Source organism: Dromiciops gliroides, chromosome 4 (genome assembly GCF_019393635.1).
Source record: "Dromiciops gliroides isolate mDroGli1 chromosome 4, mDroGli1.pri, whole genome shotgun sequence".
Classification (NCBI taxonomy): Eukaryota; Metazoa; Chordata; class Mammalia; order Microbiotheria; family Microbiotheriidae; genus Dromiciops; species Dromiciops gliroides.
This window is the reverse complement of record NC_057864.1, coordinates 60,504,804-60,520,842: the sequence shown is the minus strand read 5'-3', so window position 1 is coordinate 60,520,842 and position 16,039 is coordinate 60,504,804. Positions and strand designations below refer to the sequence as shown.

Here is a 16,039-nt window from a genome sequence, read left to right as displayed (position 1 = left end):
ATGGGAGGAGCAGGCACAGTAGAACAATACATATAAACTGGTACATATAAAATTAATGTTACTGAGTCAGCTAAGTGGCATGGTGGATGGATCCATGATACTTGGAGTCAAGATCTGAATTAAAATATCACTTCAAGCACTTACTAGTTATGGGACCCTGGACAAGTCACATATCTCTCTCTGCCTCAATTCTCTAATCTATAAAATGGAGAAAATAAGAGAACCTATCATATAGTATTGTGAATATCAACTCACACAACATGCAGAACTATTTGAAAACATTAAAATTCACTTTAAATGCTAGTTATGTTTGTTTAAGTGTTCAATGATTTTGCTCTCTTTTTATAGTTGATTCTACCTCATCGAAAATAGAAGTAAGACTTCACTCAGTATCTTTCCCTCTCAAGCCTTTCATAAGGATGGGAGTCACTATGGCCATTAGCCATTTCTCCCATGTTTGTAATAACAGGTTAAATGTTTTGGCCGGATACTCTACAATTTCACCCTTGAATTCCTCAAAACTCTTGGGTAGATGCCATCTGGTCCTGGTGATTTATTTACATTTAGTTTTCTCAATTAGGTCTAGCAGATCCCATGTGTTTAGCCCCTAGCCATATTAAAGTAGTCTTCTAATGATATACAGGTCATCCATGTCTTCCCACTAAATTACCAGTGTCTTGGTGGAATGAAATATAGCAGATATTGCCTTAAGTCATGCAACAATGGAAACCAAGAGGTGATAAGACTGTGTTCGAATTCTGATTCTTTTACACTCACTCATATAATCTAGGTCTACATGATTGACTAATGACATTGTCTATTTCATCAATAAACATAGGGTCAAACCACCACACCATGAAATTCATCGAACTGTTGACCAAAATAATGAGACTTAAGAGTAATTATTCCCGTTAGCTTCTTTATCAGACTGCTTGGATCAGCTATGCCATGATGGTTTTTAATTTGTCTTTCACTATATACATATAGTAATAATGATGATGATGATACTAACAGATAATAATTTGTATCTAATTTTCACTATGTAGATATTTTTCTCAATTAAAGACAAATTTTTCTATATACGAAACATACATGGAAGAATGCAGGGTATTGTTACTCAGATTTTCACTGTGGATAGTTTTTGCTGAATAGAAGAAATATTAAGGAGAGTTAAGATTATTGTCTTCACTAGCACTATAATAATAGCAGTTATGATTATAAATTATATATCATGTATTTGATTATTATTATTTTTTTAGTGAGGCAATTGGGGTTAAGTGACTTGCCCAGGGTCACACAGCTAGTAAGTGTTAAGTGTCTGAGGCCGGGTTTGAACTCAGGTACTCCTGACTCCAGGGCTGGTGCTCTATCCACTGTGCCACCTAGCTGCCCCATTATAATTTTAATAATAACAATTGCTATCATTTATGTAGCATATTAATATTTGCAAAGAACTTTACAAATATTACTCCATTTTGTACTCACAATGACCCCAGGAGGAAGGTGCTATTATTATTCCCATTTTATCCATGAGAAACCTGAGGGAGAGGTGAAGTGATTTGCTCAGGAACACATACCTAGTGTCTGTGGTTGTATTTGAACTCAGATCTCTTTGACTCCAGGTCCACTGCTCTATCCACTGTCATACATAGCTGCTAAGAAGCATCCTAAAACTTTAATTCTAAATTCATTTTCAAATATCCATTAAGGTACCTGGATGCCATTTATTTTTGTCTAGGGGAGAGTATGGACCAATATTATAGAGTCAAGCCCTTGGCTAAAAGATGTCTATAAACAAGTGAAAGCTTTTTTTCTTTTTTTCTGACAATTAGCAATGCAAGCTGAATAAATATAATTGTAGGATTGAGAGAGGGCAATAAACAAATTACAGAGACAATGGTATTTAATCATGATATTCTTTAGGTTGTAAATTAACCATCACAGTAGGCAACAGGGTTCTTATAGTAAGTAGGCCAGTGGAGTTCTGAAGAAAATGGAGTGATATTCTTTAACTCACTTAGTGATTCCAAATTCTCGGAGTTCAGAATTTTAATAGAAAACAACAGCCCTGACATATGGCTAATATGAGGTGATTTTATGTTATATGGTATTTGCTAATTTGTGATCTGAAGATTTCAACTGCTGGCATTTACCAATATTTCCCAGAACTTCTCCCCCATCCTTGCCTCCTGCAGCATCACATGCTAAAGATATTCTCAGAACCCATAAATTTATGGGATGATTTTTCCCCTAAGAGCTTAGCTTCAGAGGAGCAGAATGAGCAGGATGGGACCAAAAAACAGTACCAAAGAAAGATCAGATAAATAGACTGTTCACAGAGATACCATAGTAGCAAACAGCAACCCTGTTATTAACCGCAAGCAGGTGCAAAGCAATTCAGGATTATTTTTGGTCTTGTCCAAATACTTGACTCAGAATCAGCTTTATAACATTCATTTCCATGGTAGAGAGAAGAAGGGAAAGGCTGATTCATGAGCCTAGAACAGTGGCAGTTCTGATGAGGTGAATACCCTTTGAAAGCTGTATATAACAATATCTGAAATCACCCTCTTGGAGAAAGAAAGAGGAGAAGGAGTCTAAGGAGGAGGAAGAGGAGGAAAAGGAGAAGCAAAAGAATTCATATAATGCTATAAAGTTTGAAAAGTACTGTATAAATATTGTCTCATTTGATACTCACAATATTCCTGGGAATAAATTAACATTATCAATCCCCATTTTACAGATAAGGAAACTGAGGCAATAAGCGGTTAAGTGACTTTCCCAGAGCTACAGAGATCATTGTAAGAGGCTAGGTTTGAATTTAGGGCTTCCTGACTCCAAACACAGTACTCTATCTACTGGGCCATCTATCAGCATTTGATGCACAGTTGTACCAATTATTAGCTGCATTTTGTTGGGCAAGTCATTTCCTTCCTCTGAGTCTCAGATTCCTCATTCTCTCATCTGTAAAATGGAGATCATACTTGTGCTAAGCATCTTATGAGGCTGTCATGAAGTACTGTTGGAATATATGGTAGTAGTGTTTTGGTTTTTTTCAGACCTGTTGGTACATGAAGGCCTGTTGGCCTTCACAGATAAAGTACTGCATGGTGAAAATAAGTGAGTTATGTGATAGTTCAAAGAGGTGGAGTCAGAGCCAGTCAAATGGCTGAGCTTAAAAGCTAATCACTAAGGGATCAGTGACTGCTTAGCAAGAAGTTTCCAGTGACATGTCCTAGGGAATGAATTTCCCCTTGGCTCTGTAATGTTTCACCTTTTTGTCAGTTATTTGGATAAAGGCATAGACAGCATGAATATCACATTTTGCAGATGAAATAAAACTCACATATTGATTGACAGAAGGAAGGCCTCAAAAGATCTTGGCAAGGTAAAAGCATTAGGATGAAGTTAATAAAATGAAATTTACTAGGGATTAAGGGATTATCTTATATTTTTCTTCAAAAATTCACCTTCAGAAGCATTACATGGAGAACGCATAGCTAGATAGCACTTTATCTAAAAAAGATCTGAGGGTCTTAGTGGGCAGTGGGCTCAACTATGAATCATCAATGTGTTATGGTAACTAGTAAAGTTAATATGATCTTGTACTGCTTTAAAAGAAGCACAATTTATAGGAATAAAGAGACAATAGTCCCATTTTATTCAATCTTGGTCAAATTACATCTGGAATATTGTGTTAGGGTCTGAGAAACACATTTGAGGCAAGACATTGATAAGATAGGGAGAACATCTGGAAGAAGTAAGTCAGTATGGTGAAATGCCCCAAGTCCATGTCACATGAGGATCAGCTGGAAGAACTGAATAATTTAGCCCCCCCAAAAAGAGTAGGCACACAGCAGGCATGATCATTGTCCTCATTACCTTTATCTTTTAAGTTTGAGCCTACTCTCTTCAGGGGCCATGTGTATGGGGATGCCAACAGGCCCCTTACTTGGGGCCACATCAGGAGAAAGCTCCCATCTCATGTGTAGGAACCATTTTTGTAACAATTGCCTCTGCAATACTTGCTTAATAAATACCCTTTAAAAAAGATAATCAAATTTGGCTGATAATCAATGGTAAACACACCAGTTGAGGCTCTTGAGTAAAAAATACTAGAAACCTTAAATTCTTGGGGTTATCTATAAAAACCTGATGGTACAAGCTGCAATCTAGGGAATGCTCACCTATGAATGGGAATGGGAATTGGGAAAGTACCCCCACAAGGGCCACATAAACACATACAGATGCAGGTATAGATTAAGATACAGGTATGAGTATAAATATAGGGCAGCTAGGTGGTGAAGTAGGTGAAGAGCACCAGGCCTGGTACAAGGATGATCTGCATTCAAATCCAGCCTTGGATACTTAGTAGCTATATGATTCTGGGCAAGGCACTTAACACCTATTTGCCTCAGTTCCTCATCTGTAAAATGGGACACACTGAAGAAGGAAATGGGAAACCACTCTAATAGCTTTGCCAATAAAACCCTGATGGGTCACATAGAGTTAGACATGACTGAATGCCAACAACAACAGCATAAATATAGCTATAGATAAATATAGATGGGGAGGAGATGGAAATAGATAAATCTTTTATTGTTGAAAGATGTCATCTCACCACTGAGGGAAACGCCCAATAACACTCATGAATTTGACATCAGAAATATAATCTCAGATCAAATTATATTCCCCTAAAAAACGATATAAAATATTTCCTAACCAGTCCTACAACATAAAGGGAATAAATAAGTGAAAGGGAAAAAAAACCCCAATTATCAACTATGTTCCAGACACTGTACTGGACACTGAAAATGTAAATACAAAAAAAAAATGTGACCGTTCCTACTCTTCAAGAATTTATATTCTATTGGGAGGGGGGGAAGAGGGGAGAGGGAAATAACACATAACCATAGAATGTAGGCAGAGATATGCTGGTAGATGTTTATGAACTAGTTCTCTGGGTAAAATGCAATGCATGTCACATTTTAAAATTCGATCTCCATTATTAATATTTTCTCTATCAATTTCTTAAGTAGAGAATGCAACAAAATAATAAACCCAGCCCTGATTTGCAGTACTTGCTGATTTCTTAGATGTAAATTCTCACATTAAAAATGTGACAATTGGCTCTCCCAAGCAGATCTGACCTGGCTTCAGGATACCACTGAATGTCGGTATAAGAATGAAGTTGGGCGGTGTTTAAGACTTAGGGACAAAGGAAATGTCCAACTAGGAATAGGTCTGGCAGATTTTCAAGTCGTGATATCACTGGAAAGGGATCCTGAAGGATTGGCCAGCCAGGGCCAAAGCTTGGAAAGGGCTTTTTCGAGGTTATGTTATTTAAATCTGCTTTCTACCAAACCATTTACCTGCAATGCAGGACTTTGAATCATCCTTCCTGGATTAGGCTGAAGGAATAAGAAATCAGATACCATAGAGTTGATGATTGTCATAGCAGAAACTCTAGGCTAAAGCACTCTGCCTTTCCAAAGGAGCAGAATCTGCTGCATGCTAAGCAATAAGGAATTTCCTCAAGGGCCTGCTTCTTGCTCTGACTTCTTCCAGATTTCATAGGCCAGCCTTTTTTATTCCATGCTTTGGGAAAAAAAAAAAAAAAACATTTTATTGATTTCAGAGGAAATAAACAGCCTCTCAGGCATTGGCCTTACAAAATCCAAACCTATAAAATAACAGTGAAAACCACAGATGCCCAAGGCTGTTCTCTTATATTTTATTTATCTTTTTTTTGTTTGTTATTGTTAATTTAAGACCTACATGGGCCAGGTGGCATAGCAGCCCTGTTGTTGGCATTGAGTGTTTATGTGCCTTTGAAACTAAGGTCTGTACTCTAATAAGAATTGCTCTAAAAGTTTTGGAGTTTTTATTGTTTCAAGCCTTTGCTAGAGGCCTGTAAGATGTCCCCACCCCTGAGCTGCAGACTCTAAGGGTGTTGTGGGGGCAGCTGAAGATTTTTGGAAACAACTGAATGGCAAGTACAGTTTCAACTGTACACGAGTGCTAAATGATATCTTTTTTTTTTTTTTTTGCTAAATGATAACTTGTTTTTAAACCAAAGTATTTTGCGAACACAAATCATTCTGTTTTTCCTCTCTTCTCACAAATCCTTCAGTTCCATTCAAGAAATGTTTCTTAAGCAAGGCAATGTTCTGGGAGTCAGGGATTAAAAACAAACAGAACAAAACTCCCAGACCTTCCAATTAATGAATTCACAATATCTTGCGGGGAGGGAGGGAAGGAGCATTTGCTATAGCAATCGCACACATAAATCAATAGGAAGAATACCCCAAATTCTGGGAAATGTTAAGCAGCGTGGAGCAATGAGAAATAGGAAATGAAACGACTTTTAAAAATACTCAACATTTTATCTTTTTCAAAACTAACCTTTCTAGGACATCCCTGGTTTTTCCCCAGTAGGGGAGAGTTTGCAAAAGTCCCTGAGGTTTAGGCCTAGTTCCTTCTTGTTCACGTGGCCTTCTTAAAACTGAAACATGGGAGTGCAAAAGTTCAAGCACAAAAGTCACTCATTAAAAAAAAAAAATGAAGTAACTCCCTTCATCAGACCAGTTACCTTTACTATGTTTACAAAATTATATGTAGTTGCAGTCATTTATCTGTGTACATGCAATAGCTCTTATTGGTTTTTTTAGATGTTTAACAATTTTTTATTAAATTGGGATATTCAACACTCATTAGAAAAATGCTAATGCAGCCCTTATTGTTAACAACAATAATATAACATGGTATGATATGATATAATATGACCTATTGTGGCATGATGTAATGCCATGTTACATGATGTAGCAAACACAACATGGCATGCTATGACATGATACCACATGCTATGTGATGTTATAATATATGATGATATGTGATGTCACATAAGTAACAAAACAATATAATATAATAAAATATATATTATAAGACAACACTACACAAAATATAATGTGATGTAACATAATGTAACAAATACAACATAGCAAGATGTGACATGACACCACATGATATATGATGATATAATATATGATAATATGTGATGTCACATAAGTAACAAAGCAGTATAATATAATAAAATATATGATACAAGACAACACTACACAAAATGTAATGCAATATAACATAATGTAACAAACACAACAACAAACATGACATGACATCATTAATATGACTTGCTAAAACATAATAAATATATAATGATATATAATACCACAAAGATAATAATAATCATCATAATAAATTTGTATATATTACCTTTAAGGTTTACAAAATACTTTACACACCTTAACTATTTTGACCCTCACAACAATAATGGTAGGCACCATTATTTCCCCCATTTTACAGATAAGGAAACTGACACAAAAATTAACATGTAAACCCCTTGAGGCCAGCAATTATTGAATTTGTCTTTGTATCCTCAGTCCCTAACACAGAACCTAAAACATAATAGGTATTTAATAACTATTTGATAAATGAAATACAACCAAAAAAGTAGAATTCAGAAGAATGGCTAGATGGTCTCAAAAAGAAAAAAGGGAAAAACGTATCTTAATTAAATTACAAACTCACTGACCTGGCAGGTGAGTAGATACAAGTTCACCTCACCCACTCTATCCAGCTGGTCCCAGACTATACTTTGTCATTATCTAGCTATATGCCAGGAAACCTGAGCCTCCTTAGGCATTTTGTGCCATCTGCCCTGCCAAAGGCCACATACCTCTAGCTCCAGCCCAACACACTTTCCTCTTCTTGTTCTGGAAACAGAAATCAAATCAATACCTCCAATGGTATCATACAAGGTATAAACATTGATTACCCAATGACTACACTGACCATCTCTGTGACTCCCAGGACCCAAACTCCCTTCCCTAGACACCACTCCTCTCCATGCGTTGCCTCCCTCCAATAGAATTTAGGCTCCTTGAGGGCAGGGATTGTCTAATTTTGGGTTGTGTATCCCCAGTGCCTACCACAGCACCTGTCGCAGAGCAGATGGTTGGTAAATGCTTTCCCATTCATTTACTCATTCACACGTTGTGGGAAAGTTGGTCAGAAGGATTCTTCCCAGCTTTTTCAGAGGACTCTGATTTGATCTGAAAATTCACTTCTGGCTTCAAGTTCAGAAAGAGCACCCAGGGAGGTAGGCCTTGCTGACGTCTTAAGTCCTGTCAATCTGTATTTAAGTACTATACTTGAGTGTTATCAGTGTGCTAGCTTCCTTATCAATGTCATTACCCTGCTGCTGCTGTCACACTTATGCCTAATATTTGCATCTGTCTGATGAGGTGATAAGCACTTGCCATTTTAGAGTTTCCTTATCAGTCCCAAAAGGGGCATTCCCCAGTAGTAGTACCATACCTTGGGGCTCCCTGAGCTTGTTTCAGGGCTGATGCGGCCAAAGGCTGCCTCTTGGTCTCAGGGGGACTGGTAGGCTTCAGATAGCAGTGAAGGGTAAAAGGCTTCACCTTTCATTGGGAACAGTTAACTCACCAAATACATGGAAACTCCTAACCCCGCCTCTTTCCCCCCAGGAATGGGAACTGCCACATAAGAAAGGAGGGGACTGGGCTCTTAATAATGGTCAAAATTCCCTCCTCCAATCAGTGGTTCTTCATCATAGCCTTGGAAATTCCTCGAGTTCTGCCAATAGGATTAGGCCTAAGAGGAAAACAAATAGACCAACAGTAACAACAACAAGCTGTCTTTACTGAAAAACTGTTCAAAGCAAGGACCCTGTCTGGCTGAACCACCCTAGAAAATGTTGCTGCATTCTAATATGAGCTGCATTTTCCATGTTCTTCATCTGAGTGCATGTTGGCAGTAGCTGATGTCTGTACCATGGCTGGAATCCAGGGGAAGAAACCCAAGAGCGGGGCTGGGCGAGTCTCCAGAAGAGTGATTTCTACTCAGCCCCCAAAGTGTCCCAAAAATTTAAGGAGGAACGTGAGACTAGCTTTTAAGCCGATTCAAGCCATTTTCAAACTAATGGTAAAAAACAAAGAAATTGAAACTTTCCTTGGTGCCTCTGAAGGCTATTTCTTTGTCTCACCTTGATTTATTCCACCAATTCCTGATGTTTATGAGACCCTTGTTCCTCTGAAAGCTTTCCCAGATGTTTGGGGCTGTTTATAATAATTTTATCTTGTTGGATAGAACAGATTAGATGGGAATGAGGTGGGTCAGGTACAGTCAGCATGTTTCCAGATCACTTTCTCTGTGAGGGGGAGACTGAGAAGAACTAAATCGAGTCAGCAGCATAGATTACATGTGACACGAGGCAGCAGAACAGGGAGCCACTTGTAGGGGAAAAGCCTGCAGAGTACACCCAAATAATATCCTCCCAGTGTTGGCCAAAGTCCATGAAATTCTAAACATTGCTTTCTCCTTTTGGTTAAGGCACAGTAAATCCCTGTTAAAATATACATATGTTTTCTAATTAGTGATATATTAAATACATATGCCCCAATATTTCAAAAGATCTTTGACAGAGGGCATTCAAGGTGTATAATTATGGCATAAGTATAATTAACTGTGCTAAAAGATTTTTTTAAAAAAGACATTTTGTTTTTCAGTTTTTAAGGATTTTTTAAAGAATTGTACCCAATTTCTTCCCCCTGCAGTAAAAAATGGAAGGAAAGAAGGAAGGAAGGAAGGAAGGAAGGAAGGAAGGAAGGAAGGAAGGAAGGAAGGAAGGAAGGAAGGAAGGAAGGAAGGAAGGAAGGAAGGAAGGAAGGAAGGAAGGGAGAGAGGGAGGAAGGGAGGGAAGAAGGAAGGGAGAAAGAGAGGAAGGAAAGAAGGGAGGAAGGAAAAGAGTGAAAGAAGGTGGTAGGTAGGTAGGAATAGACAGAAGGAAGGGAGGCAGGAAGAAAAGGGAAGGAAGGAAAAGGAAGAGATAGAGGAAAGAAGAAAGGGGAAGAAGAGAGGAAAGAAAAAAGAAAGAAGAAAAACCCCTACGTCACAGGGCTGTTGTGAGAATCACATGTAAATACACTGGCACATATTAGGTGCTTAATAATGCTTGTTTCCTTCCTTCTTCCCTCTCAGAAACATAGTCAAGCAAAACTAATTCCTGCATTAGCCACATCCAAATGTTTGCTTATGCTGCATATTCATCCATCATCTCTCTGTCATGAGCTAGGCAACATTTTTCATCATTTCTCTGGAATCATGGTTGATCATTTTATTCAATATATAGCACTAGATCCAGCCAGAGAGGTTGACACAGAGATAGAGCTAAGTGAACTGGCTGCAGGATATGGCCACCTGGATGTCCCATGGGCATCTCAAAGTCCATGGGCCTCTTCTCCCCATTTGCAAAATATGGGGAGTATATAAGGTTCTTTCCAACTCTAACTCTAAGCCATTGTGTGAGGTTTCATTTGGTTCTTGATCTATGAACCTTTGACACTTCATTCCCACTAACCTACCCCAATCCAATGCAACATTCCATCTCACAATTTTTTGCCTTTGCACAAACTCTCATAGTCTCCCTCCTCCCCTTTACCTCTTGGAACTCCTAGCTCCATTTAACCCACTACCTTCTAGAAGCTTTTTACTAATTTTCCCAGTTGTTAGTGATTCTCCTTGAAATCGCTTTGTGTTTATTTTATATATGTCCTATATTCATTTATCTGTAAAGATATGTCTCTCTTCCAGGGACTATGGAAATTCTTTAAAGGAAAAGAATTGTTTCCCTGTTGTAGTTGTATTCTAAGTATCTAATACAGTGATTAGCTCAGTAGAAATATAATAAATACCTGTTGATTGATGAAGTTACTTGATTTTTGTGCTTTCTACCCCCCTCTCCTTTTTTTTCTACCAAGAACTCTCATAAGGCTACCATCTCTCTCCTGACCAACAGATATATCTGGTCATTTAGGATGAGGTCAAACAACAACTTTGAATCATAGATGTAGAGCTGAAAGGAATTTCAGAGAGCATTTGATCCAATTTCTCAACCTCTAGTCTTCTTAATATATTGAGATATTTCTGGTACTGGAGTGGGATTTCTGGGATGGGAACTGACTGGGATTATGGTAGGAAGTGGCATATAACTGTGGTAAACTATGTGTCTCAGAGAATTCCATACAATAGCTAGATTTTGCTTCATCAGCCAACCAACACCTAATATTATAAGGAAGGAGAAGCTGGTTAAGCTTAGGGTGTGTAATGTGCAAAATTTCCCCCTTGGGACCCATAAGGGCTTGGCATCCTGGGTGATTGGACCAGACTAAAGTGCGAGTCAGCATTTTTTTGAGGCAGCCCAAGATCTCTGGAGTGTCCATGCTCTCTAGTCCAACTTTGGGTCCATTCGTGACACCTGGGCAGTTCATTCACCCTTGAGGGGTGATATCAATAAAAAATAGGATATGACTAAATGAAACAAATATAATATGAATAAACAAATATGGGCTGTGGCAGCAGGGCTGATGAGGCCAAGGCAGTCCAGCGATGGAAAGTGAGCAGGAGCCTCCCTGACCTTTTATCAATGGTGGCAAAGCAGATCTGTCATTGTAGCTACAAGTTGTATCTGACTATGGTGTACATGAGGGTGGGGGAGGGAGAGGAGATGGTGCTTTACAATTAGTATCTCATCGGACCCTCAGAACAACCTCGTGAGGCAGGTGAGATGCAGTTGAGGAAACTCAGGCAGTATCAGGCAGTAATTTATACCACCCAAAAGGGCCAGTTAATACCAGTAATTATTAAAACTTCCCACAAGAAAAGAGGGTGGAGAGAGCAGGTGATATTCACCTAAGGCAGGGAGTGACTTTGATAGAAGAGTAGACATAACCCAAAAGCTTATCAGGGTCAGTTACCTAAGTGTTTGGGAGCTGCCAAGATCCAAGGGGCTAAAATAAGGGAGTGTGTTGAGCTCAAAATCAAAGGAATCTGCTGGTGATTCAGAATCCAAACTGTTGGCTGTGAATAAAGCATAACCATGCTCCATCATGGAGAGTTCAAATGTGGCTGTACTCATAGTACTTTTGGTTTGCTAACTGCTGCAGGACTGGTGTTTTGCCCTCCTCCTATACCTACCATTAATGTTGCTCTATCAACAGGGAAGAAGGGAAAGCTGCCCAGTCATGCACATATGTCTATAAATTCAACCCTTGACTGTGAAGAAGTTTTACTAATCCCTTAACCTTGATCAGACCTATTCAAGACTATGTATTTGCATAGAAACTACACATCCTGACATCTGTAAGTAATCTGCAGGTGGGTCCATGTCTGGACAGGGCTGACTTTCTGGAAGCTGAGAATTTATGTGACTTCACTCACCCAAACAAGATAAAATGTAGATCTAGCAGATAGCAGCGAGGTAGAACTCATATACCCTATTGTTTGAGTGACTGTGTCCATAGTCAACCCAGGAGTTAAGGGGGCATAATGTATGCCTGTATTCTTCATTAATCCAACTATTCTCCAAAGTTCTTGAGCCAACTCTGAGTCTCATACAATCATGTAGGGTCATAACAGCATTTTTTTCACCAATATGAAACTAAATTGTGTAGGCAGCATGCAGCAATAGGCTGCCTATCCCCTACTTGGTTGGGAGTCTGGTAACATTTCTCACCTGGGCTGAAAAATTTTGCAGTCCCTTGCAAAATCACCCAGGGCAAGCCTGAAACCTCTAACCATATAGTATAAATACAGTCTTTGTTGTCAAGTCATTTCAGTTATGTCAAACTCTCCGTGATCCCATTTGGGGTTTTCTTGGCAAAGTTACTGGAGTGGCTTGACATTTACTTCTGCAGCTTATTTTACTGATTAGGAAACTGAGGAAACAGCGTTAAGTGACTTGCCCAGGGCTGCACAGCTAGTAAGTGTCTGTGTCTGTATTTGAACTCAGGTCCTCTTCCACTGTGCCACCGAGCTTCCATTAACATAATTAGCAGAATTTAAAATAGCAAGGATGATTTCCTGGAGTCCTAGGAAATCAGCCTACAGTACTATTGGAAACATTGACCCTGTGTGACTGCATGAATGGCTGAGCTGATGCTAGAGCTTTGGAGAGGAATCAGGTAACACATAAAATCCAGGGCTTGACTAACACACATGTCTTCACGTAGTTGCCAAGTGCCCAAGGTTAGATTAAAGTTCATATTCCCTCTTGGTCTGGGATTCTCTCCGCCAAACCATCTACTTCATGCTCTTTCATCCACCAGAAATACCCTACCCTCTCTTCTCATCCTGGGATTTGAATTTAGGGCTCAACTTAAACTGTGCTCTCCATAGTCTTCCATAATGCTGTCTTTGATGAAATATCACTAAAGTGATGTCTGGTTAAATGTTCTCTATTTAGATATCTTGGAGAATCATTCTTTTATAATCATAGAGGTGAGATTATATGTCTGTGGGGGACCATGCTAATAAAGTCCTAAACCAGAGGGTTCCTCATCCCCAGTTTTCAAGCAAGACTCGGAGCCCTTTACAAATGCAACCTGCAGGTTAAAAATGACACATAGAAAACAGGTGAATGGAATTAACACCAGAAAATATTTTATTTTTAAAAATTGTAGATGTGCTCCATTTAAATGAAGAGTGATTTTTTTTTATTTCAAAATTATCATGAAGTAGTTTGGCCTGCTATGCTGTTGTTGGAAGTAATGGAAGTATGAATTGGGGTTTATTTGCTAAATAGACAAGGAAAGAAAAAGCAGTCTCTGTATATCAGCTATTTATGGTGGAGGAGCTAAAATTTCATTTTGTATCTCTTAAAAGATTTACCCATTGCAGGCAAACTACTTTGTACAGGGAGGAAGCCAGAAGAGCCAGCAGTGATCATGGGGAAACAGATATCTGCTTGGATTCTGCTTAGCTGCCTTTCTCTTGTTGGGAAAACTGAGAGACTGGAAACAGTGCGATCCATCTCCTTTCTTCTCTTCAATCTATTAATTAATCAGTCTATCTATCTATCTATCTACCCACACATCCATCCATCCATCAGTTCATTCATGTATCTGTCTATTCTTTCTACAACCATTCAATAAATTCTTTCCATGGGTGACGTACTTTGTTAGAGCCAAAAATTCAGAATGAAAAATGAAACAATCTTTGTCCTCAAAGAATTTATATTCTTTTAGAGGGTGATGGACAGGATGTATACATAAAATAAATTGATAAGATAGATTTGTAGGTAGGTAGATGGATGGACAGATGGATGGATGGATGATAGGATAGGATAGGACAGGATAGATAGATTGATTGATAGGCAGATAAGTAGATAGATAGATAGATGGGTGAGTGGATGGGTAGAGATAGGTAGATAGAAAGAAAGACACATGATGGATAGATTGATTTATAGGTAGATAAGTAGATAGACAGAAAAACAGATGATGGATAGATTGATTGATAGGTAGATAAGTAGATAGATAGATGGATAGATAGATGGGTGGGTGCATGGGTAGAGATAGATAGATAGGTGGATGGGTATAGATAGATAGATAGATAGATAGATAGATAGATAGATAGATAGATAGATAGATAGATAGGTTGATAGATCCATTAAGAATGAAGTAAATTTGGGGGCAGCTAGGTGGTGCAGTGGATAAAGCACCAGCCCTGGATTCAGGAGGACCTGAGTTCAAATTCGGTCTCAGACACTTGACACTTACTAGCTGTGTGACCCTGGTCAAGTCACTTAACCCTCATTGCCCTGCAAAAAAATTAAGTAAATTCAAAGTAATTTTTAGGGAGGATGGACATTAGTAATTATGGGATCACAAAAGACATTGTATATGTAGGAGTTGGCACACGGGCTGAGTTTGGAAGGGGTTTTGAAATTCTCAGAGGTGAAGGGGGGTGGTGTATTCCAGGCTAAGGAGGAGAGTCTGTGCAAAGGCACAGACCCCTTTTTAAAAGGTGACAATAGGGGCAGCTAGGTGGTGCAGTGGATAAAGCACCGGCCCTGGATTCAGGAGGACCTGAGTTCAAATCTGGCCTCAGACATTTGACACTTACTAGCTGTGTGACCCTGGGCAATTGCCTTACCCCCCCCCCAAAAAAAGTAACAATGCATTAGTTTCCCTCTTTGGTTAGTTCACTGTTTGTTAACACTGGAAGAAGCAATCAATTGATATGTCAATTGGTGCAAAATTTGCTTGTTCCTTCCAGGTTTTGTGCACATCTGGGCACTTCATGCTCCTCCAAAGAATAAAAGGATCAAATGAATACATAGGATTATAGCTCTAGAGTTGGATGGGACCTTAGAGGCTCTTTAACCCAAACCCCTCATTTTATGAATGAGAAAACTGAGGCCCTTGGAGCTGGAGTGATATGGCCAGGATCACGATTTTCATGAGCATCAGAGGAAGGATTTAAATCCAAGACTTTTGCCTCCAAATCCAGTATTCTTTTAACTGAACACACTGTTCTTTATTTCTCTGTTTTTCTTCAAAGTTCTCAAGGCTGAAAATAACCAATAACCAGAATTTATAGCCCTTTCAGGAAAAGGTGAAGCACACCATCTGTTTTATAGATGGGAACATCACTTCATTTTCTATTCCACCTTGTATCAAACTGGACACTGCCATCTTATATGTGTTCAAGGCTTTATATTGCAGATAAGTAAGAGACGCTATGAAGGGACCACTGAACTATCTAAGAAGATTGTCCTATATGGGAAAGGGTCAGGTCCTGGGAACCAGGCAGAGTCATGAAGTTTTCTCTATTCACTTACAAAGACTGCCTCCCTCTTTTCCTCAGGAGGCTGGTCTTGCAAAAGGCCAATTGATCAGACCATCTTGACTGCTCTGCTTGTGTAGAAGTAGATTCCTAAAATTTGAGAGCAGGAAAGTGTCTTAGAAATCACCTAGCCCAACTCCTTCATTTTATGGGTGAAATTGAGACCTAGAGATGACACAGCTAGAATGTGGAAGGACCAGGGTTAGATCTTAAGTCTTCTGGCTTCAAATCCAATTCTCCTTCCACTGTATCAAAGTGTCTTTAATGGAGTGAATGTGTACATAATGGCAGGATTATCAGCAAGAATATGACAGAGGTAAGGACAGATGATAAT

The 16,039-nt window shown here is 38.9% G+C and overlaps 1 long non-coding RNA gene across 1 annotated transcript; it reads right to left on the bottom strand.

The window, feature by feature from the left end:
• Positions 1-5,518: 5,518 nt before the first annotated feature.
• Positions 5,519-8,497, bottom strand: LOC122726453. Its single transcript, XR_006352795.1, has 3 exons — positions 8,377-8,497; positions 7,736-7,772; positions 5,519-5,598 (listed from the first exon to the last, which is right to left on the bottom strand). It is a non-coding gene; the product is annotated as an uncharacterized LOC122726453 (long non-coding RNA).
• Between the last annotated feature and the right edge of the window lie 7,542 nt (positions 8,498-16,039).